Source organism: Triticum aestivum, chromosome 3D (assembly GCF_018294505.1).
Source record: "Triticum aestivum cultivar Chinese Spring chromosome 3D, IWGSC CS RefSeq v2.1, whole genome shotgun sequence".
Taxonomy (NCBI): domain Eukaryota; kingdom Viridiplantae; phylum Streptophyta; class Magnoliopsida; order Poales; family Poaceae; genus Triticum; species Triticum aestivum.
This window is the reverse complement of record NC_057802.1, coordinates 10,183,536-10,206,671: the sequence shown is the minus strand read 5'-3', so window position 1 is coordinate 10,206,671 and position 23,136 is coordinate 10,183,536. Positions and strand designations below refer to the sequence as shown.

At 45.5% G+C, this 23,136-nt stretch overlaps 1 pseudogene; it reads left to right on the top strand.

Annotated features, from left to right (window-relative positions):
* Nucleotides 1–10,822: 10,822 nt before the first annotated feature.
* On the top strand, nucleotides 10,823–13,600 carry LOC123076026 (probable polyamine transporter At3g13620; annotated as a pseudogene).
* The last annotated feature ends 9,536 nt before the right edge of the window (nucleotides 13,601–23,136 follow it).

Genomic DNA, 23,136 nt, shown 5'->3' with positions numbered 1-23,136 from the left:
GGTAATAACTATGGACCCGAAGGTCTGAGGTAAACTACTCACACTTCATCGGAGAGGCTATGGTGTTGATGTAGAAGCCCTCCATGATCCATGCCCCCTCCGGCGGAGCTCCGGAACAGGCCCCAAGATGGGATCTCACGGGTACAGAAGGTTGCGATGGTGGAATTAGGTTTTTGGCTCCGTATCTAGTAGTTTGGGGGTACGTAGGTATATATAGGAGGAAGGAGTACGTCGGTGGAGCAACGTGGGGCCCACGAGGGTGGAGGGCGCGCCTAGGGGGGTAGGCGCGCCCCCCTTCCTCGTGGCTTCCTGGTAGCTTTCTTGACGTAGGGTCCAAGTCCTCTAGATCATGTTCGTTCCGAAAATCACGTTCCCGAAGGTTTCATTCCGTTTGGACTCCGTTTGATATTCTTTTTCTGCGAAACTCTGAAATAGGCAAAAAACAGCAATTCTGGGCTGGGCCTCTGGTTAATAGGTTAGTCCCAAATTCCCGAAGGTTTCATTCCGTTTGGACTCCGTTTGATATTCTTTTTCTGCGAAACTCTGAAATAGGCAAAAAACAGCAATTCTAGGCTGGGCCTCCGGTTAATAGGTTAGTCCCAAAAATAATATAAAAGTGTATAATAAAGGCCAATAATGTCCAAAACAGAAGATAATATAGCATGGAGCAATCAAAAATTATAGATACGTTGGAGACATATCAAGCATCCCCAAGCTTAATTCCTGCTCGTCTTCGAGTAGGTAAATGATAAAAACAGAATTTTTGATGTGGAATGCTACTTGGCATAATTTCAATGTAATTCTTCTTAATTGTGGTATGAATATTCAGATCCGAAAGATTCAAGATAAAAGTTCAATATTGACATAAAAATAATAATACTTCAAGCATACTAACTAAGTAATTATGTCCTCTCAAAATAACATGGCCAAAGAAAGTTCATACCTACAAAATCATATAGTTTAGTCATGCTCCATTTTCGTCACACAAGAATGCTCTCATCATGCACAACCCCGATGACAAGCCAAGCAATTGTTTCAAACTTTAGTAATCTCAAACTTTTTCAACCTTCACGTAATACATGAGCGCGAGCCATGGATATAGCACTATGGGTGGAATAGAATATGATGATGGGGGTTATGTGGAGAAGACAAAAAGGAGAAAGTCTCACATCAACGAGGCTAATCAATGAGCTATGGAGATGCCCATCGATTGATGTTAATGCAACGAGTAGGGATTGCCATGCAACGGATGCACTAGAGCTATAAATATATGAAAGTTCAAGAAAAGAAACTAAGTGGGTGTGCATCCAACTTGCTTGCTCACGAAGACTTAGGGCACTTGAGGAGGCCCATTGTTGGAATATACAAGCCAAGTTCTATAATGAAAAATTCCCACTAGTATATGAAAGTGAAAAAACAAGAGACTCTCTATCATGAAGACTATGGTGCTACTTTGAAGCACAAGTTTGGTAAAAGGATAGTAACATTGTCCCTTCTCTCTTTTTCTCTCATTTATTTTGGGCCTTCTCTTTTTTTATGGCCTTTCTCTCTCTTTTTTTATTCCTCACTTGGGACAATGCTCTAGAAAATGATGATCATCACACTTCTATTTATTTACAACTCAATGATTACAACTCGATACTAGAACAAAGTATGACTCTATATGAATGCCTCCGGCGGTGTACCGGGATATGCAATGAACCAAGAGTGACATGTATGAAAGAATTATGAACGGTGGCTTTGCCACAAATACTATGTCAACTACATGATCATGCAAAGCAATATGACAATGATGAGTGTGTCATGATAAACGGAACGGTGGAAAGTTGCATGGCAATATATCTCAGAATGGCTATGGAAATGCCATAATAGGTAGGTATGGTGGCTATTTTGAGGAAGATATAAGGAGGTTTATGTGTGAAAGAGCGTATCATATCACGGGGTTTGGATCCACCGGCGAAGTTTGCCCCAACTCTCAATGTGAGAAAGAGCAATGCACGGTACCGAAGAGGCTAGCAATGATGGAAAGGTGAGAGTGCGTATAATCCATGGACTCAACATTAGTCATAAAGAACTCACATACTAATTGCAAAAATCTACAAGTCATCAAAAACCAAGCACTACGCGCATGCTCCTAGGGGGATAGATTGGTAGGAAAAGACCATCGCTCGTCCCCGACCGCCACTCATAAGGAGGACAATCAAAGAACACCTCATGTTTCAAATTTGTTACATAACGTTTACCATACGTGCATGCTACGGGACTTGCAAACTTCAACACAAGTATTTCTCAAATTCACAACTACTCAACTAGCACAACTTTAATATCACTACCTCTATGCCTCAAAACAATCATCAAGCATCAAACTTCTCTTAGTATTCAAAACACTCATAAGAAAGTTTTTACTAATCTTGAATACCTAGCATATTAGGATTATTTAAGAAAATTGCCATGCTATTTAAGACTCTCAAAATAATCTAAATGAAGCATAAGAGATCAATAGTTTCTATAAAACAAATCCACCACCGTGCTCTAAAAGATATAAGTGAAGTACTAGAGCAAAAACTATATAACTCAAAAGATATAAGTGAAGCACACAGAGTATTCTAATAATTTCCGAATCATGTGTGTCTCTCTCAAAAGGTGTGTACAGCAAAGATGATTGTGGTAAACTAAAAAGCAAAGACTCAAATCATACAAGACGCTCCAAGTAAAACACATATCATGTGGTGAATAAAAATATAGCTCCAAGTAAAGTTACCGATGGAAGTAGACGAAAGAGGGGATGCCTTCCGGGGCATCCCCAAACTTTGGCTTTTAGGTGTCCTTAGATTATCTTGGGGGTGCCATGGGCATCCCCAAGCTTAGGCTCTTGCCACTCCTTGTTCCGTAATCCATCAAATCTTTCACCCAAAACTTGAAAACTTCACAACACAAAACTCAGCAGAAAATCTCGTGAGCTCCGTTAGCGAAAGAAAACAAAAGACCAATTCAAGGTACTGTAATGAACTCATTCTTTATTTATATTGGTGTTAAACCTACTGTATTCCAACTTCTCTATGGTTTATAAACTATTTTACTAGCCATAGATTCATCACAATAAGCAAACAACACACGAAAACAGAATCTGTCAAAAACAGAACAGTCGGTAGTAATCTGTAACTAACGCAAACTTCTGGAACTCCAAAAAATCAGCCAAAATAGGATGACCTAGACAATTTGTTTATTGATCAGCAGCAATTGGAATCAATATTTTATCACGTTCTGGTGATTTTTAACAATTATTTTCATGAACAGAAAGTTTCTGGAATTTTCTGCAAGATCAAATAACTATCATCCAAGAAGATCCTATAGGTTTAACTTGGCACAAACACTAATTAAAACATAAAAACACATCTAACCAGATGCTAGATCAAAGATTTATTCCTAAACAGAAGCAAAAAGCAAAAAAAAAACTAAAAAATAAAATTGGGTTGCCTCCCAACAAGCGCTATCGTTTAACGCCCCTAGCTAGGCATAGAAGCAAGAATAGATCTAGGTAGTGCCATCTTTGGTGGGCAATTCTTCAATGAGAAATCTATCATTCTTTGGAGTTTCTTTCTTTTTATTCATCATCAAACTTGTAGGCACATAACCGAAAAATTCATTTGTAGCAAATGGTTCCTTAATGATAGCGAAAAGATTGGGAAGAATACTTATAGATTTGAGATCTGCAGTTTCCTTACTAGAGGATTCACTCTTATTTTTAGGAACATACATAAGCTTGGAAATTTTAGTTGGAGGACTTGGAGTATTCTTTACTGAAGAAAAAGCGGTTCCCAAGTTGGTAATGATACTCTCAAGTTTATCGATTCTAGTGGAATCCTGATTTATTCTTTCATTAACTATGGGTTCCTTCTCCTTAATATTTTTCAAAGCGACTCCTACTTTAGATCCATATTGGGTAATTTGATTGTGGATCTTTTTATCCAAATTTTTGATTAACTCTACAGTAGCAACTTTATTTTCAATAATTTCAAGTCTTTGCATTACATGCTCCAAAGTTAACATAGTTCCATTAACCAAAAGAGGTGGTGAGCCAAACAAATCTATCATAGCATTATAAGAATCAAAAGTATAGCTTCCCAAGAAATTCCCTCTGGTAATGGTATCAAGGATATATCTATACCAAGGAGTAGCGCCTGCATAAAAATTGCGGAGAAGAACAGAAGTAGATTGCTTCCTAGTAGATCTATTTTGAGCATTGCAAATTCTATACCAAGCATCTTTCAGATTTTCCCCCTCCCTTTGCTTAAAAGTTAGAACTTCATTTTCGGGAGACAACGGAGAAGATAAAGGGTACTAGCCATGACGACAAGGCAAGCAAATGAAAACGAGGGGAACTGAAAAGAGAGGGCGAATAAACCGGTAAGGGTGAAGTGGGGGAGAGGAAAACGAGAGGAAAATGGCAAATAATGTAATGCGGGAGATAAGGGTTTGTGATGGGTACTTGGTATGTTGACTTTTGCCTAGAGCTCCCCGGCAACGGCGCCAGAAATCACTCGTTGTCGGGATTCCAAATCTTGACTTTGCGAAAGCCTCCCCGGCAACGGCGCCAGAAATCCTTATTGCTACCTCTTGAGCACTGCGTTGGTTTTCCCTTGAAGAGGAAAGGGTGATGCAGCAAAGTAGCGTAAGTATTTCCCTCAGTTTTTGAGAACCAAGGTATCAATCCAGTAGGAGGCCACGCACGAGTCCCTCGCACCTACACAAACAAATAAATCCTCACAACCAACGCGATAAGGGGTTGTCAATCCCTACACGGTCACTTACGAGAGTGAGATCTGGTAGATATGATAAGATAATATTTTTTGGTATTTTTGTGATAAAGATGCAAAGTAAAATAAAAGCAAAATAAAAGGCAACGGAAATAGCGAAGTGTTGGAAGATTAATATGATGGAAAATAGACCCGGGTCCATAGGTTTCACTAGTGGCTTCTCTCAGAGCATAAGTATTTTACGGTGGGTGAACAAATTACTGTTGAGGAATTGACAGAATTGAGCATAGTTATGAGAATATCTAGGTATGATCATGTATATAGGCATCACGTCCGAGACAAGTAGACCGACTCCTGCCTGCATCTACTACTATTACTCCACACATCGACCGCTATCCAGCATTCATCTAGAGTATTAAGTTCATAAGAACAGAGTAACGCTTTAAGCAAGATGACATGATGTAGAGGGATAAACTCATGCAATATGATATAAACCCCATTTTGTTATCCTCGATGGCAACAATACAATACGTGCCTTGCTGCCCCTACTGTCACTGGGAAAGGACACCGCAAGATTGAACCCAAAGCCAAGCACTTCTCCCATTGCAAGAAAGATCAATCTAGTAGGCCAAACCAAACTGATAATTCGAAGAGAATTGCAAAGATAACCAATCATACATAAAAGAATTCAGAAGATTCAAATATAGTTCATAGATAAACTTGATCATAAATCCACAATTCATCGGTCTCAACAAACACACCGCAAAAGAAGATTACATCGAATAGATCTCCACGAGAGAGGGGGAGAACATTGTATTGAGATCCAAAAAGAGAGAAGAAGCCATCTAGCTAATAACTATGGACCCGAAGGTCTGTGGTAAACTACTCACACTTCATCGTAGAGGCTATGGTGTTGATGTAGAAGCCTTCCGTGATCGATGCCCCCTCCGGCGGAGCTCCGGAATAGGCCCCGAGATGGGATCTCACGGGTACAGAAGGTTGCGGCGGTGGAATTAGGTTTTTGGCTCCGTATCTGGTAGTTTGGGGGTACGTAGGTATATATAGAAGGAAGGAGTACGTCGGTGGAGCAACGTGGGGCCCACAAGGGTGGAGGGCGCGCCGGGGGGGTAGGCGCGCCCCCTACCTCGTGGCTTCCTGGTAGCTTTCTTGACGTACGGTCCAAATCCTCTAGATCATGTTCGTTCCGAAAATCACGTTCCCGAAGGTTTCATTCCGTTTGGACTCCGTTTGATATTCTTTTTCTGCGAAACGCTGAAATAGGCAAAAAACAGCAATTCTGGGCTGGGCCCCCGGTTAATAGGTTAGTCCCAAAAATAATATAAAAATGTATAATAAAGCCCAATAATGTCCAAAACAGAAGATAATATAGCATGGAGCAATCAAAAACTATAGATACATTGGAGACCTATCAGAGGCGACCAACCGAGTGGCAACGCGCGGAGCGGCCGAGTGGTGATAAGGTGACCAACCAAGTGGCGACGCGCGGAGCTACCGAGTGGTGATGAGGTGACCAACCGAGTGGCGACGCGCGGAGCGGCCGAGTGGTGATGAGGTGACCAACCGATGGCGACGCATGGAGCGGCCAAGTGGTGATGAGGTGACCAACCGATGGCGACGCGTGGAGCGGCCGAGTGGTGATGAGGTGACCAACCGAATGGCCACGCGCGGAGTGGCCGAGTGGTAATGAGGTGACCAACCGAGTGGCGACGCGCGAAGCGGCCGAGTGGTGATGAGGTGACCAATCAATTGGCGACGCACAGAGCAGCCGAGTGGTGATGAGGTGACCAACCGAGTGACGATGTGTGGAGCGGCCGAATGTTGATGAGGGGACCAACCGACGGCGACGTGTTGGGCGGCCGAGTGGTGATGAGGTGACCAACCGATGGTGACGCGCGGAGCGGCCGAGTGATGATGAGGTGACCAACCGAGTGGCGACTCGCGGAGCGGCCGAGTGGTGATGAGGTGAGCAACCGAGTGACGACGCGCGGAGCGTTCGAGTGGTGATGAGGTGACCAACCGATGGCGACATACGGGGCAGCCGAGTCAGGCAAGTTGATGATGACATGCCGAACCGAGTGACGGTGCATGGAGCGATCGAGTCGGGCAGGTGGTTGAAGATTTGGCTGGACGTTGTTGGACAGTCGACTGAACAAGTTTCATTCGACTGGACAAATTCCATCCGAGTGAATCTTGGCCTTCGCGGTTGTATTTGTTGTCGATGATGTTCTGGATGTTAACCGGCTGAGTAAAGAGGTGAACCGGCCGAGTGAACCCAGAGGCTTCATGGCGAAATGAGCGCCATTCGAATGGACGCCTTGTCCGAGTGCTTCTGCCCATCCAAGTGAACCACAGCTAGGCTGCGACCCGGTCGGTGTGGAGCTGGTTGGACAAAACGACGCGGAGTGCTGGACTCACAGGCGTTGGTGAAGTTTGGCGTGGATGTGCCCACGAGCGCTGCTCCCTCCGCTGGAGGTGGGCGGCTCCTAGCGGCCAATGACACCATGCAGCGGAGGCAGCTAGCCGCGACGACGCTGGAGCTGGGCACCGGCGGGCAGACGATGAGGTCGACTTGGCGCAGAGCCCGGACATACATGGAGCAATAAATCCCTGGTAATTACGCAATGAAGGAGTTGCTCGCGTCCAACGCATTGATGGAGTCGTCCACGCCCAATGCATTGATGGATTTGCCCCACGTACAGAATTTGCTTGCTATAACTCTTGCCAAACTGATGTAATGGTAGTTTCGGTCGCTTGGCAATGCACAAATTGACATTGATTTGGTAATCAAAGCAATTTCCTTTCTTCTCCTTCCGTTCTCAATGTGCATGCAACTGGGATATGCCAGCTTAGGAGCCTGCATGCAGGCGTGGCAAACGCAAGCCCAGACGTCGAGCGATTGACGCCGGCGGGAGGAGGTGGCCGTGCGTGAGGACGTAGTAGACGAGGTCGGAGACGACGGGACGGACCACACTGACGGCCGTTTGCAGGAGCTCGACGGCGGCGTCATAGACGAGAGGTTCGAGATGACGGGACGGACCACGCCAGTGGCCGTTTCTAGGAGCTCGCCGACGATGTTATAGACGAGGCCGGAAACGATGGGACGGACCGCGCCGGTGGTTGTTTGTACGAGCTGGCCGACGGCATCATAGACGTGGCCGGAGACGATGCGGCGGACCGCGCTAGTGGCCGTTTGTAGGAGCTCGCCGGCGTTGTAGACGAGGCCTGAGACGACGGGGCGGACCGCGCCGGAGGCCATTTGTGATGGTTGCCATCGATGATGATCTGGACGTTAGCCGGACGATTAAACAAAAGGTGAACCGGCCGAGTGAACCCAGGGGTTGCACGACCGAGTGAACCAAGTGCATCCGCTGGTCCGAGGGAGCCACAGTCCGGGGGAGCCGGGCTGTCGAGCATGGACCGTAACTCGGGAGACGGACTCCGTGCGCCTGCCGCGCGCGAGGACGGTTACTCGACGCCGGCCGTCGAAGCGCTGCGTCGGGCAGCCGATGGCGGATGGGGTCGCCGCCGTCTACGCTGTGTCGAGCAGTAGGCAGGGGAGGTAGAGGCCGCCGCATGCCCATGCCGCGTTTCAGCAATCGATGATGGAGGAAGATGTCGGAGGGTGGAGCCGCCGTGTGTCCGCGCAGCTGATGCCGGAGGAAGGAGCATCGCGGCAGTCAGATGCAGCGCTTCATTGGACAGAGCCGCCGTGTGTGTGGGGTTGAGGTCATCTCTCGGCCTCTACACCGTGCCAGGTCCGCACGAGATGACCACCTGAACCCACGTCCATTGCTCTTTGACTCTTGTACATGCTTGAATCGATCAGCCTGACGTGAAGTGAAGATGTATCTTTTCTCCTCTCTATCTTTTGCTTGGTTACTCGTCGTGGAGATGAACAGTATGAACTATAGGAACAGAAATTAACATAGATGAATAAATAAAAAACCATCTGCATCATGGCTCGATAGACGCCATGCCCCACGGTGGGCGCCAACTGTCGTGGGAACGATTCCGACAATAATAAAGGATAGGGTAAGGGAGCATGATCCATCGAGATGCAAATGGGTGATACGATGGTTTTAGCGAGTTCGGGTCTCTCACGGTGGAGATAACAACCCTACGTCTTGTGCTCCGGAAAGGCTTTGTTTTATCTGAGTATGTATCCGAAGATTACAATGTATGTGTAGGAGAGAGAAGAACGGATCTTCATGCCTGAACAAGTCCTGAGACTAAGGGCGAGAAAGAGAGAGCTGGCAGGAGAAGAACGAGGACCCATGCTTTACGATATTTTGACCCTTCATGGGCCTACCTGTTATGTGTATCCCCAACGGGCAACGCACCACCTTTAGTACCGGGTGGTGGCATGAATCGGTACTAAGGAGGGGTCTTTAGTACCGGTTGGAGCCACGAACCGGTACTAAAGGCCTGCCCTTCCCAAACAGGCCTTTAGTACCGGTTATGTGCCTCCAACCGGTACTAAAGGTGCCTCTTATATAAGAAACAGTTCGAAAAATTTCAGTTTCTCATCTCCCACTTGTCTCTGCCACCGCCCCGTCCCGCGCCGCCGCCCCTGTCACGCGCCGTCGCCGTCGTCGCCGTTCCCATCGCGCCGCCGCCTCGTCCTACGCCATCGCCGTCCCCTCGCCTCGCCGTCGCCGTCGCCTTGGATCGACCTCATCTCGCCTGCGCCCGTCGCCTGGACCTCGCCGTCGCCTCGACCTCGCCCGCGCGCGCTGTGAGCCCCTCCCCCGGCCTCCCTCCAATCCACCACGCCGCCGCCGCCGCCGGCCACGCGCTCGCGCACACACACACTACACGCGCGTGCACACACACACATTACACGCGTGCGCACACACACACACACACTTTTTCTGTTTTAGTTTTTTCTGTATTTTCTATTTTTATACAAAGTTTTAGATGAATTAATTAATTAGATTAGATTAATATCGTCAAATAGTATATAGAAATGTTAGGTAAAATATAATGTCAAAGGTTTTTTTTTCTGTTTTTTATACAAATGTTATAAATTTTAGTATATAGAAATGTTAGAAATGTTAGACGATGATCGATGTTTTTTTAGTTTTTTATAATTTTAGTTATAGAAATTTAGAATTTGTATATAAGATACCACAATCCAATAATTTAAAAATGCTACATTTGCATCCTTGCCGTCGACCCGTTCGCCAATATACTCGCGACAATCTAGTTTCTGTTGAGTTTGACCCTTTTGCCTTGTCTGTGAAGGATTACCAGACCAAGGCCGAGATCGCCCATTTTAATAGCTCCGCGGTGTCCATACCGCAGCTCCTCCTATATCCATGGTGGCCTCCGTTGACCTTTGGCATCGTCGTTTGGGTTATCCCAACCCTGTTGTTTTAGCATCTATGCTTAGTGAATTTTCCTACCATGTAATCGTGATTCCCACAATTCTTCGTTTTGCGAGTCTTGTCAGTTAGGCAAACATGTGTGTCTTCCCTTTAGCTCCTCTATTTCTTCTAATACTTATCCTTTTGAATTAATACATTGTGATTTATGGACATCACCTGTTGCAAGTGTTTCTGGTTTTAAATACTATCTTGTCATACTACACGATTCTACTCACTTTGTATGGACCTTTCCTCTCCGCAACAAATCCGATGTTTACCCTTTTTTTCTAAATTTTCAGCGCTATGTTTCTGTCCACTTCTTCCTCCCTATTCGTTGCATTCAGTGTGACAACGGCCGTGAGTTGGACAACATTCAAAATCGTACCTTCTTCTTAACACATGGCATCCTTCTTCGCTTCCCTTGTCCCTACAGTTCTCCTCAAAACGGTAAAGCTGAGCGTTCTCTTCACACCATCAATGACATTGTTCATACACTTCTCGTTCAGTCCTCCATGCCATCAAAATTCTGGGCAGAAGCACTCCAGACAGCCACCTTTCTTCTCAATATTCGCTCCTCCAAAACCAATCCAAATATCACTCCCCATTACTCTCTTTTCCTTTGCCATCCCAATTACTCCGAGGTTCATGTTTTTGACTGTCTTTGCTTTCCAAATTCCTATGCCACCTCTGAAAACAAACTTTCTCCCTGATCTATCCCATGTGTCCTTCTTGGATTTTCCGCGGAACATAAAGGTTACCGCTGTCTTGATTTACACACTGGACGGGTACACATATCTCGCCACGTTACATTCGCCGAACATATTTTTCCTTTTTCTCAACGCACCGATACACCATCCACGCGCACAGTGCAAGCGCAAGATCACCCTGATTCCGTTCGTTTCCTGATCTACTTCGAGGTTGCAAGCGGCCCATTCGGCTCCGACAGGCGGTCCGCAGGGCGGGGCTGATGTTCACCCTGCTCGGATTCCTTGTGTTCCCCTTGGTGTGGGGCGTCCCGGAGTCGCTCGTCACCACGGAGCTCGCAGCCGGGTTCCCGGGAAATGGCGGTTTCATCCTGTGGGCTGACAACGCCTTCGGCCCGCTGGCAGGATCGCTCCTCGGCACGTGGAAGTACCTCAGCATCGTCATCAACATCGCCGCATACCCGGCTCTCGTTGCCCACTACGTCGGTGGCGTGGTGCGCGCAGTCGCGAGACCCATGAGGGCGCGCTCAGCCGCGGTTACCGGCATGACGCTGCTCCTCTCCCTGATTAACTTCGCCGGCCTGAGCGTCGTCGGGTGGGGTGCCACGGCGCTGGGAATAGCCTCGCTGGTCCCGTTCGTGCTGATGACGGCCATGGCGGTGCCCAAGGTGCGGCCGGGGCGGTGGGTGACTCGGGTGGAGGTGAGGATGAAAGACTGGAGGCTGTTCTTCAACACACTGTTCTGGAACCTCAACTACCGGGACAGCGCGAGCACCATTGCCGGCGAGGTGGAGCGGCCGGGGCACTTGCCGCAGCGGTCGTTCTGATTGCCGTCAGTTACCTGCTGCCGCTCATGGCCGCGACCGGCGCCACGGACGCCTCGCCGGATGCATGGGTGAACGGCTACTTGGCTGATGTCGTGGGTACCTACAGACAGCTTACGATCTTACATACAATTATCACAATAATTAAGATACCACGTGCTCACCTCGGAAATCAAATTAGAGAAGAAAGGACGTACTAGCAAATCAGGTGGTGTCCTGATGATGATAGACATTGACATGACTGACTAATTGTGTGGTGACGATCAGAGAGACGGTGGGCGGTAGGCCTTTCCACTCCGGTGGTGGAGTCCTCTTCACTCCGTACAGTAGGCCCTGTACAGAGACAATAGTTATTAACGAAATTAAGACATGTATAGCATCTTGTCCTCACTGACAAAGACAACTCACTGTAGAACATAGAGTTGTATGGTTAGTTCTAAAATTTATGGCACATCACCATAATGCCTATGTCTTCATATTACATTTTGGCTCCACAAAGCTAGATGGAAATCCTATATCCTACATACCTAAATAGTTGATCCACAATTCGACATAACCCCTCTATTCATTATCTTAAAAATGCAAATGTGCCCCTCAACAAGGGTCCACCACATCATGCATGAGAAAAAAGTTTTCATTCTTAGCTGATCCCATGCACATATCCCACCTCACCACATATGCCACCTCATCAAAGGTCCATTCAACATGCTTGAGAATTTTTCTTCCATTGTATTACGCCATTTTTATTCAAAATATTTTTTTTACTACACAATAATAATCAAATATAATGTATAGGAGTACAATTTATTTTTAGTTTTATTTCATATATTATTAATTCAACTATGCATGTTTCATACAATCAGATCGCTGTAATATATTGCAATCGATTGACACAGCAAAGTGTGGTATTCTCTAGGATATCATCATATTACGCTCACCTGATGTTGAATACGGTTGGCAGATTAGTGGTGGACGACAGTGATGGGCATATGATTATATCACGAGACGGTGAGAAGGAGAATCAACAAACGCGTGGGCATTGGGAGGAATAATTAGGTGTACCGGTGGACTAGGAGATGTTAGAAGACGATAAATATGAGATTATGACATGACTATGGGCCATGTCTAGAGCTCCACTAGTGAGGTGGACGGCAGCAGACCACTGGCTAGACTAATGTTACAGTCCACTGTCCCTTCCGAGGGAAGGCCCTATAGCTTTCAAGTGCACATATGAAAAACTGTTGTAAAGCCAACAAAAAGAATAAAATAGACGCAGGATGCTCTCTACTATGGTCAATACTCAGGAAAAAATGCGTTGGCATGGCATGCTTGTGCTACAATCAAGCTGGGTGAAATCTGTGAGTGCATGTTACAATCAGCCTTTTAACTTATTCCATAATTTTATTGTATCTAAACAGGCATCATCGGGGGTCCATGGCTCGAGTACTGAACAAGGGCAGGCGCGGTAATCTCCTCCATTGGCATGTTTGAGGCCCATATGAGCAGTGGCGTGTTCCAGCTCCATGGAATGGCAGACCTACGCCTCCTCCCGTCCGTCTTCTCCGGCCGCGCCACTTGCACCGGAACCCCATGGGTTGCCATCACTACGTCAACGGCTGTCACTATCACTGTCTCGTTTCTCAGTTTCGACGACATCGTTGCCACAGATAACTTCCTCTATAGCCTGGGCACGCTGCTTGAGTTCTCCTCCTTCCTCTGGCTCCGGGCCAAGTACCCAACACTAAAGCGCCCCTACCAAGTGCCTCTGCCGCTGCCCGTGCCATCGGTGTTCCTAGCCTATGTGTGTGGTAGCTGGGTGGAGAGTATTCGCAATTGCAGCAGGGCTGACCACACTTGGGATCGGGGGGCATGCCCTCATGAGGGTGTGCAGAGCCAATAAGTTGCTCAGCTTTAACGTGCCTGAATAATAAGGTTGATTCATTCCCTACAAGTTCCATTGTCCACAATACTCACATAATATATCTAAAAGGGAGTAACTTCGCAAAAAAAATAAGAGTATTAATACCCGGTAGAACTAGCAGGGTGATTCGCATTAGCTTGACAAGATTTAAATGTATCATATATTTGATATTATTCTCTCTTCAATATACAAGTCCCATCGTAACCTGTAGAAATATAGCTAAAATATATGTCTTGCAAAAGGATGAATGCATTTTGAATTTTCTATTTCACCCACACTTTGGAAATTTTTCATCAAGTGTATTGGATTGTTGGTTTGTATAAATAATAACATAAGACTAGTTGCACTCAAATAGTTGGCTTCGTTGTGTAAAATGCATTATAAATATCTATGGGATTCCCTTGGTGCCATCTTCCCACCAATAATCTTTTGACAAAAAATCACCAAAAATCAAATTTGAATATTGTACCTTACATATGGGCTAACATATCTCTGTATCCACCTGCATTTCCTTGGATGTAGTGCATTGGTGTTTCTTGATTGGTACGATGCTAGTCATCTAGATCTTGGCTGCTGGTTGTGTTCAGCCTTCTAAGACTATATGTAATCCCAGACCACCAATATTTGGGTTGTGCTCAGTTGATTGATTGGCCATCTAAGTTCTTTTAACGTCTTCATTAATTTCAAAATGATACCGCTGATACATAAAGTACCACTCTCTCCATCCCTCATATTTTTTAATGAAACTAGCACAACGCGCACACAAATGAGCATGCGACGGCTTCCATGCATTTTTGTTAAACATAGTTATGATGCCATATATTTTTGTGTGTAAATCAATCTATTTTTTGGCTTCAATTAAGATTTTAGCTAGGCTTTATGAATTAAATAATCTCTGAACATTGTTAATAAATTTTGTTGCTTCTTGTTCTCATGATTCAAATATGTTTTATGGAACTTCATTGCTTAGTACTCGCTCAGTTCCATAATTACTGTCATGATTTTTTTCAAAATTTAACTAAAACCACAGCAATAATAGTACATCTTAATAACTCTTTCAACAAGCTTGACTGAAATACATGTGAATTATTAATAACTGAAAATTTAGAACAACTTCATAAAATATGGTAAATGTCGGACATATAATTGAGCTATGACAGACCAAAATAATGTCATCAAATTCCATTAATATATAAATTAATTACAGTCCCGCATTTTTTTAATAATAGGACATGCTTTTGTTTGGCATGCTTATCATTAATATGCAACTAAACTACCTTTTGGTCATATGTAACATTTCTATTATTGGAGAAATGATTTGTGTAGGTATATTTATCACCTGACTGCCAAGTATCGAATCCTAGATTTGAGTAGATGTCATGCAAACACATATTATTCTGTCAGTTGTTGATGTGTACCTATCAATCTCTGTCCAAAACATTCTACTAAGTAATTGCAGTCATTGTTGAAATTGTGATTTTGCGGAGTGTGGTTGCTTGCCTTGATCTATTCATGATCGATTCCACACCCCCATGATATGCATACATCTTTATATTTTAGCTGATAATTTCATTGCACTCTTATGACTCAAAACAATGTGACATCATTTAGGAATAGTGGGGTATTGCACTTTGTGCAAGACTATACTGGTTTTGTTTGTATTCGGACTCCTCACATGGTTCCATATTTTATAAGAAACAAAAGAAGTACCAATTAAATGGACAACATGCCCCAAAACATTTGGTTTTAGGTCACATACTCCTCTATCTGCACTCGTGTTGGTTATATGGGGTAGAATACAGGTTTAGAATTCTTCTGAGGGTGGGAGCGCTTGCCGTTATTTGGTCGCTTTGGCTATGTAGAAATGATAAGATTTTTCACGATAAAAAACTTCTCTTATGTAGGTTATCTACAGATGTACGGGTACGCTCCGTTTATGGTCGTCTCTACAACGTGTGGAGTATCGAGACCTGTTTACGGAGGTGTGTACATGATTGGACGCCACGGCGAGGGATACTTTTACCCGACATGGATGGCCGCATGATCTTCGGATTGGTCCTCCTACGTTTTAGGCGTTATACAAACTCTTCTTGATTAAGTGTATTCCGCCTTTTTCTGTTTTTTTTTTTTTGAAACGTGGACTTGGTTATGGCTGTGTGCATCTCAGTTATGCAGAGGCCGGGTGTAATGCTTAAGTACTTTAAGTAATAAAGCGCCCTTTATCGAGGAAAAATTTTGGTGGCTAATCATCCTTAAGAAAGAAGTTTTGTGCATTGCCAAAAGTTCTAATTATCTACATATATTGGATGATAAGAGGACTATTTCTGTTGGCCATAATGTACATACAAACTACTCCTCCATCCGTATAAACGATAATAAAAACATGCGAGAGCGAGAAGATGACATGATATTCTTCGTATCCTATCGACAGTCTAACAAATGCAGGGCGATTGGGCAGCCAATAAATGGCCCAGAATAGTTTACCTGTGGTAAAGGAAGTACAAATCCAACCACTAGTACCTCTCTAAAGAAATATAGGAGCTTTTAGTTCAGTAAAGTAGTGAGCTAAAAGGTCTTATATTTCTGTACAGAGCGAGTATATATTACCGGGCACTGGTACCTGTTTGGAGTGGTAAGGTACTCCATTAACATGCTTCAGACTAGGCCAAGAATTAAATCCCACCAAGCAGTCATGCGGCTCATCAAGATCATATAATCAATTAACTGCAATATAAACAATAATAGAAACATGCGAGAGCGAAAAGATGACATGACATTCTTACATATCTTATCGACTGTGTAACAAATGCAGGGTGATATTTTTTGAACGAGAAGGGACCATGTCAGGTACCCCCCTCCCCCCACCCCCCCACCCCCCCCCCCCCCCCCCCCCCCCCCGCGTCGTCTCCTCTGGCAACTCGGGGCAACCCTATCGCGTCGCCGCCGGTACCTACCCGCATCCCCTCCCTGCTTCGCCACCGCCGGAGGGGACGCGGGCTAAGCCGCGCGTGCCCCAGAGATGGTGGCGGCGGGGCTCTCGCGGCTGGCATCCACGCGGATTCGGGGCAGATGCCTCTCGTCGCGGTGGATCTGGTGGACGGCAGGCGTCGGATCCGGGCCGGCTACCTCTCGTCGCGGTGGCGTGGGTGGACAGCGACGCCTGTGGCCGCTTCGCGCGGCGAAGGCAGCTTCGTGGTGGGCGCTGTCGGTGGATCTGGATCGCCCGGCGCTAGGTGACGGCGCCAGGCGCGCGGTTTCGGCCTCCCGTGCTCTAGTGGTCCGCGCGGCGGCGTTCTACCTCTCGCCCCGCCCCTGTTGGTTTGGGCCTGCTGCTGTTCGCGTCGGCGTGGATCTGGAGGCTTGTTGGTGATGCGTTTCGCTGGACTTGCTGATTCCGGTTGGATCGGCCTGTGGTCATCCGGCTTGGGGTTGAGGAGGGTGGTGGTGAGTGGTGCTGGTGGAGGTGGTGGGGGTGGTGGCGGTGCTGATGCAGTCGATCTTGACCTCACTACCTTATGTTGGCATGCCGGCGCATCGGTTCTAGTCTCCGACGGGTGCGCACTGGCACACATGGGGTGGTTCTTGGCCTCGGGCAGTGCTCCTCTACTCCTTGCCGGCATGGTGCTAGGCAGGGCAGGGTGGCTCGCACTGCGTCCGGTGGCCTGCGCTCGGTTGGCCATTGATGGATCTCGTGCCTAGTTCTCACGTTTGTTCGTCAGTGGTATCCGCAGGGTGTGGTTGGCTCCGGCGGCTTCTCGTGCTTCTTCGTCATTCGAATGGTTCGATGGTGGTGGTGGTCGGTTTTCGTCATGTTGTAGGGATGTGCTCAAACTCCGGGTGAGAACCCTGCATCGACTATGTCGATGTCGGCGGCAACGGCGTCTATGGACGTCGTTTTCCTCGCAGGAGGTGCTGTTGTGGAGCTCCAGCACCTGCAATTCTTTGCTTTGTGGTCTTCGGGTGAAAACCTAAGATCGGGCTTGCCGGATCGGATGACGGTGTTCTGCCCTCGACAATACTACCTCCTTGGAGGCGTCATCTTGGAGACCCGAACGACAGCTTCAGTTTGCGGCGTGTGGTTGAGGGTGGACCGTTTGGTGGTGGTGGTGTGGCCTACTCAGGACCGATGGTGGTGTGTTCTTCTTCATATGTTTCTCTTCGGTTGTCTTTCATGTGGTCTTTGTCCTGCTCCTATGCATGCTCAAGACCCTCCCTTGGTGGATGTTGTGCTGAGGCGAGCTTCAGGCTCTTGGTGTCGTCTCGGCTCACCTTTGCTCAATGACGACGCAATGACGCCTCACCAACTTGCTAATCGTCTTGAACTTTCATGGCGGAGCTCTCAGTCAAGGTTCGTCTGAAGTCTTGGTACTTGTTGATTGTGAATGCTCTTCTGTTGTGCCGTGGAGTTTGATACGCACGCCGGTGCGGTGCGTTAGGCTAGTTGTAGAGTCTTCGTATTGTGATCCCTCGACGTACCCCTCATCTACTTGGTCCTGTTAGTCTGCTAGTTAGGTCATGCCTTTTGTTGGGCGTCCCCGTTCTTCTCTTCTTCTTGTAACACTTGTTGCTTGTACGGTTTTCGACCCGGTTTTCCTTATAAACGGGGTCAATTTGTTAATGTTTTTGATCTAGTTTTCTTTATAAACTGGATCACTCTCCTGGCATTATGGCCACTTTGAGTAATATATTCAGGTGGAGGAACTCCTCCCCTGGTGATTTCTGAAAAAAAGATAAACAACATTTGATCCAAAAATAGATGGGCAATATTAAAGGGATTGGTAGTTGGGTGTTGGGCAGCGAATAAATGGCCGACGGTAGTTTACTGGACAAGGTAAAGTAAGGGTACTGAGGGACTAGGCCAGAATGAAATCACACCAAGCAATCATCGAGCGGAAGTACTGTGCGTGTGATGCTTAGAGGCCCGATAGTTGTACGATGATCAATCAGTCTAGTGGCGTGCTACAGTTCTTGTTGCCACGCGTATAATGTCGTCCATGCGCCCAATCTGATAGACATTAATGGTCACGAACCACTCCTCACCTGATCGACCGGTGTCGCGAGGCTACATATACCGGCCAAATGCAGAAGTGAGATCAGTAAGAGCCAACGCAAACTAGTCGGCCATGAGGATGAAGAGATGCATCGTCGCTAGCATCCTGCTGATGCTTTCACTGGAGGCCAACCTCCTGGTCGCCGGCCTCCCCTCCGTCGCTGACAAGGTAGGCGCCATTCTCCTGCCGAGCCAAGGCAAAGGTACATTATCTCCATTCTCCACAGCAGTTACTAGTTACTCACTGCTAGTGCATGCAGAAACTCATGACAGGCTAGCTTCTTTCAGGTGTTGCAGTAGCCATGGCAGGGAGGCGGCCGTGAACGTGCTGTGGCCAATAAACCCTGCCCTAGCACGCGCTACTCCCTCCGTCTAGGTGTGTAAGTCATCTTACAAAAACCAAATAATCCCAAAACACTTAGGCACGGTACATTAACTCCCTCCTCGTTTTTTATTTCGTGACAACCAATTAGAGATGTGGGTCGTGCATGCTTTCAATGACTTGAGACTTTTAAACATGGCATGCAGTGGTTAATTCATTGCATGCAATGCTATTAAGTAGCAAAAAAAAAACATTAAGTTCTCTCATTTTCCTCACTGCCTTGGTCGTGATGCACAACCTAAGATGACTTACACACCTGGACGGAGGGAGTAGCTCTCTCCTCTGCTCACCCTCCCGCTCTCTCGGACGAACCAAGAAGAAAAGAAAGGAGGAAGAAGAGACTGGACACGATGGATTTTCCGGCGCACGTACGCCCGCCGCAACAACGGCGTTCTTTTTTCCTCGAGCATGAACTCGACACGTCTCCAGTTACAACGATCGTCCAGGGGGCTTTATACCTGGGCCGGCATTGGGACATGATCCCCACGCCCCCTACCTAGCCGGACGCATGATCGGCCTGCTCTGGCCGAGGACACCATGCACACATACAAGCGCCGCTCGCGGCCAGCCCGCAACGATCGCGCCCACGCCTCCCGTGATCCACTAACTAACTGTCCCTACTGACATGACTAACAGCGCACGCACATACACACACCTCGTGGCACACTCGCACACACATGCTGGCCAAAGACACGACGCGGACCGGACTACACCCGACGCGCCTGGTGCATGCACGCACACGCACCCGACGCAGTCGCCGTGGTTTATTGGCCAACGTCTACGACTGTGCGGACGAGGTCGAGAAATGTGAACCCACCTGCGACGCCTGCATGCGGTCCAACTGGAACACATCCCGCAAGGTCTGCAAAGACATCTATATCCGCAACGACCCCGGCCCCGAGTGCACCGACCATAAAGACAGGCCCTGGGAATGCTGCAACAAGCTTCTCTGCAATAGATCCGCTCACCGTCTTACACAAACCCGTCTCGCCTCGTCTGTGACGACTCGTACCATGGCCTCCCAGGGCCCAAGTGCATCTGGAATGGAGCTGCCACTGGTGGGCCGGCTCCAGCCCAAGAAACCTAACCATCTAAGTTATGCTTAGTCCGGCGTGCATGTCTCTCTTTGTTGGCTTGCTTTTAAGGCCTACAGTTGTATGCAGCCACATGAGTACGGATAAAATTCACCAAAATTCATGCGAGTCCACCTATGTGATTATGGATGTTCGTTTGTACATTCTTGGAAGCCCACCAAAATTAGTCCTTATGAAGTTGTCGTAATTTGTACAAATGAAATCATATGCTTTTAGAAAGCCTGTTAGTAATTTTTTGAAGAGACATCGGTTCATTGAAAGCAGTTGAAATTTTAAAGGTCCAACCCTCGTAATAGGTTTGGTAAACCCATTAGAGTTTTGAGCATATTGTGGACAACCCAATTCTGCCATAGGAAAGTAAGCATGGGTTGTGAAAATACTAGCGGTGGTGTGGATACCCTTGCCTGCGATATACTCGTATATTCGTGCAAGCAAAATACCTATGAATACCTGCAAGCTAAACAAAACAATGTTAGCTAGTTTGATGGATTGTAAGGTTGCGAGCAGAAGTAAACAAAATTTTAACAAATGGCCCAGTCCTTAATTGTACTTAGGACAACACAGTGGTGATTCTTATAAAGACTAGATCGCTCTCGTGGACGTTGTGATATATAATTGATAATTGACAGTTCCATATGGTAGATGAATCCAATGGCTCACTGCCGGTGATCAAGGGGATGAAGGCTTTTCCTTGGTTGCCTTGCGAGAGGGGAAAGAAATATGTGGAAGGTCACAGACACACACATGTTGACCCCATTGCAACAAATAAAACCTCATGAATCTTAAGTTGGTTCTAGCTTCGATCATACACACATAACAAGTATGAGGATATATATAATGAGGGTGTCAATGAACCATACGTTAATCGCCACACCATTACTCCTACTCCATATGTATATTGAAGATATCTTCCAAAATAGTATAATGATTGTTTTTAATACAACTGGCGAAATAGTCACTCTTTGGTACGGTTAAATCTTCGCCTTTACTATGGCCACTAGAATTACTTTTCCCATTGAGCTCTAGCCTCTCGTGTATCTTCTTCTGTGTATGCAGGTAGATGTAGTGTTTTGGTCGCTCCTCTACTAGTGCATTGGTGTCACCAATTGTTAGTGAATGAGGGCTGGTTGCCATGGATGCTCCAACTATCGGTGTGATGGAACGTACGCATGCCCTCCATACTTCCCTCCTTCACGCGTTCTCTCTCAATCGATCACTCCCGCCCCTCTCTCCTATCTCCAAAATTCTCCGTTGTAGCCTCTAGTTTCAGCCACCACAGCTGCTAATCGGTGACACCGTTCATTATCTTGGTCGCATCTCGATGTCCTTCAGATATTCTCTACTATCTCCCGAACTTCCACATCTCAACACGTGGCCCCGTGGGGAACCCAACTCGCACCTCACTTCACATGAGTGGCATTTCAAAGGCCGTTGGCATTACACTCGTTGAATTGTCTGGTCTCTAGGCTTGCGCGGTGTCATGCAACCTTAAGCGGTCTCTTGTTGTATTCGTTAAGGACAACAATAATAAATTAGATATAATTTCTTTTTGTAAGAACCAATACAGAAATTTTTATGTATCAACTTTTTCCTGAAACAGTCGTGTATCCACTTTTTAAAATAACAAAAATCTATGCCCCTCTTTTGCTAATCAACTATCAACTAAATCAATTCATTTTTAGTTCTACATTTAGATTACAATTATATAGCTCAAATTTGGATTCAACACTGTGAATTGAAAAAAAGTTCCATTTGCTTAAAGAAAGCGCTCTATAATGTCTTAGCTATAATGGAAATGTTGTCCGCTTTTTCATAATTCTTAATATGAATGCTATTAATTTGTATTAGGATCTGAATTTAGCACGTTAAAGCTAACATATGTTTTCCCGTGTTTAATATCATGCCTTAAGAAATGGTGACTTATTAGGGGTATATTATTTACGTGTCGCCATAACTTTTTTAAGCCCATTAGTGCGTTCTTTGACCTCGGGTGTAGGAGTTGCAACATCAGACAAGTCCCTTAAGGGCATGTAAGGTGTACCAATATCTAGTTGAAGATAATACCATGTTATTATAGAAAAGTAGTAGTTACTGCAAAGTAAACAGATAAATTCATTTAAATTATTTATGAACTAAACTTTGACAGAAATATCATATTGTAATCTATTTTACATAAATAACTTGTTTTACAAACTTTTGCCACTTAATCTTGTAAGTGATTCCCATAATGCAGAAAGAATGACTACATAATATAAAATGGTATTCTTGTATTATAAGAAAAGAACCACCTAGCTCATGAAGGTCTTGCTATCCCATGGAAGGTGATCGCTATGTTGAAAAGGAAAATAGCATAAAAGGCCTCACTTTTTTAGAATACTCATCATGACTTTTTTGTTGACATAATGATTCATTGGTTCAAAAAATAATGTTGTAGAGAACACAAAATGAACATCACATTTTTACCTTTGTTTGTCTTATATTTTTTAGAATAACAATGCAAAACCATCTGAAAATATTATTACTATTTGATGAGAATTAAATGCTATTATTGAGAAATATTTATAAATTTGAACAAAAAATCAATTTAGGTATAACTTGTTTGTATTCTTAGAAAATGCAAGTTATGACTTTTGGGGAGTTAAATTTGTTAGCACATAACATAGTAGTCTTTTTCCAGTGAATTTTTGCGAGGATGAGCCTCAAGATTGTCTGGCTTTCGAACTATCCTCATTTGCATGCATGTTTGATTAAGCTACACCGAGATTGGAAGAAAAAATATTAATAAATTGCAAAAAAATTGGGACCCCAAAATTAACTCTAATAAACACATACATCAAAGTCTAATGGCCACCTGAGTTGTTGGCTTTTTGGGACATTAGAAGCCCATGAATGATGGTTTCATCTTTGTCATTGTGTTTTTCAATCTTGGTTATACTCACCATTTTTCTATAGATAAATATACATTTAATTAATTGGTGGTATGATTGGATTATATCCTCTTATCTCTTAGAAGGTAA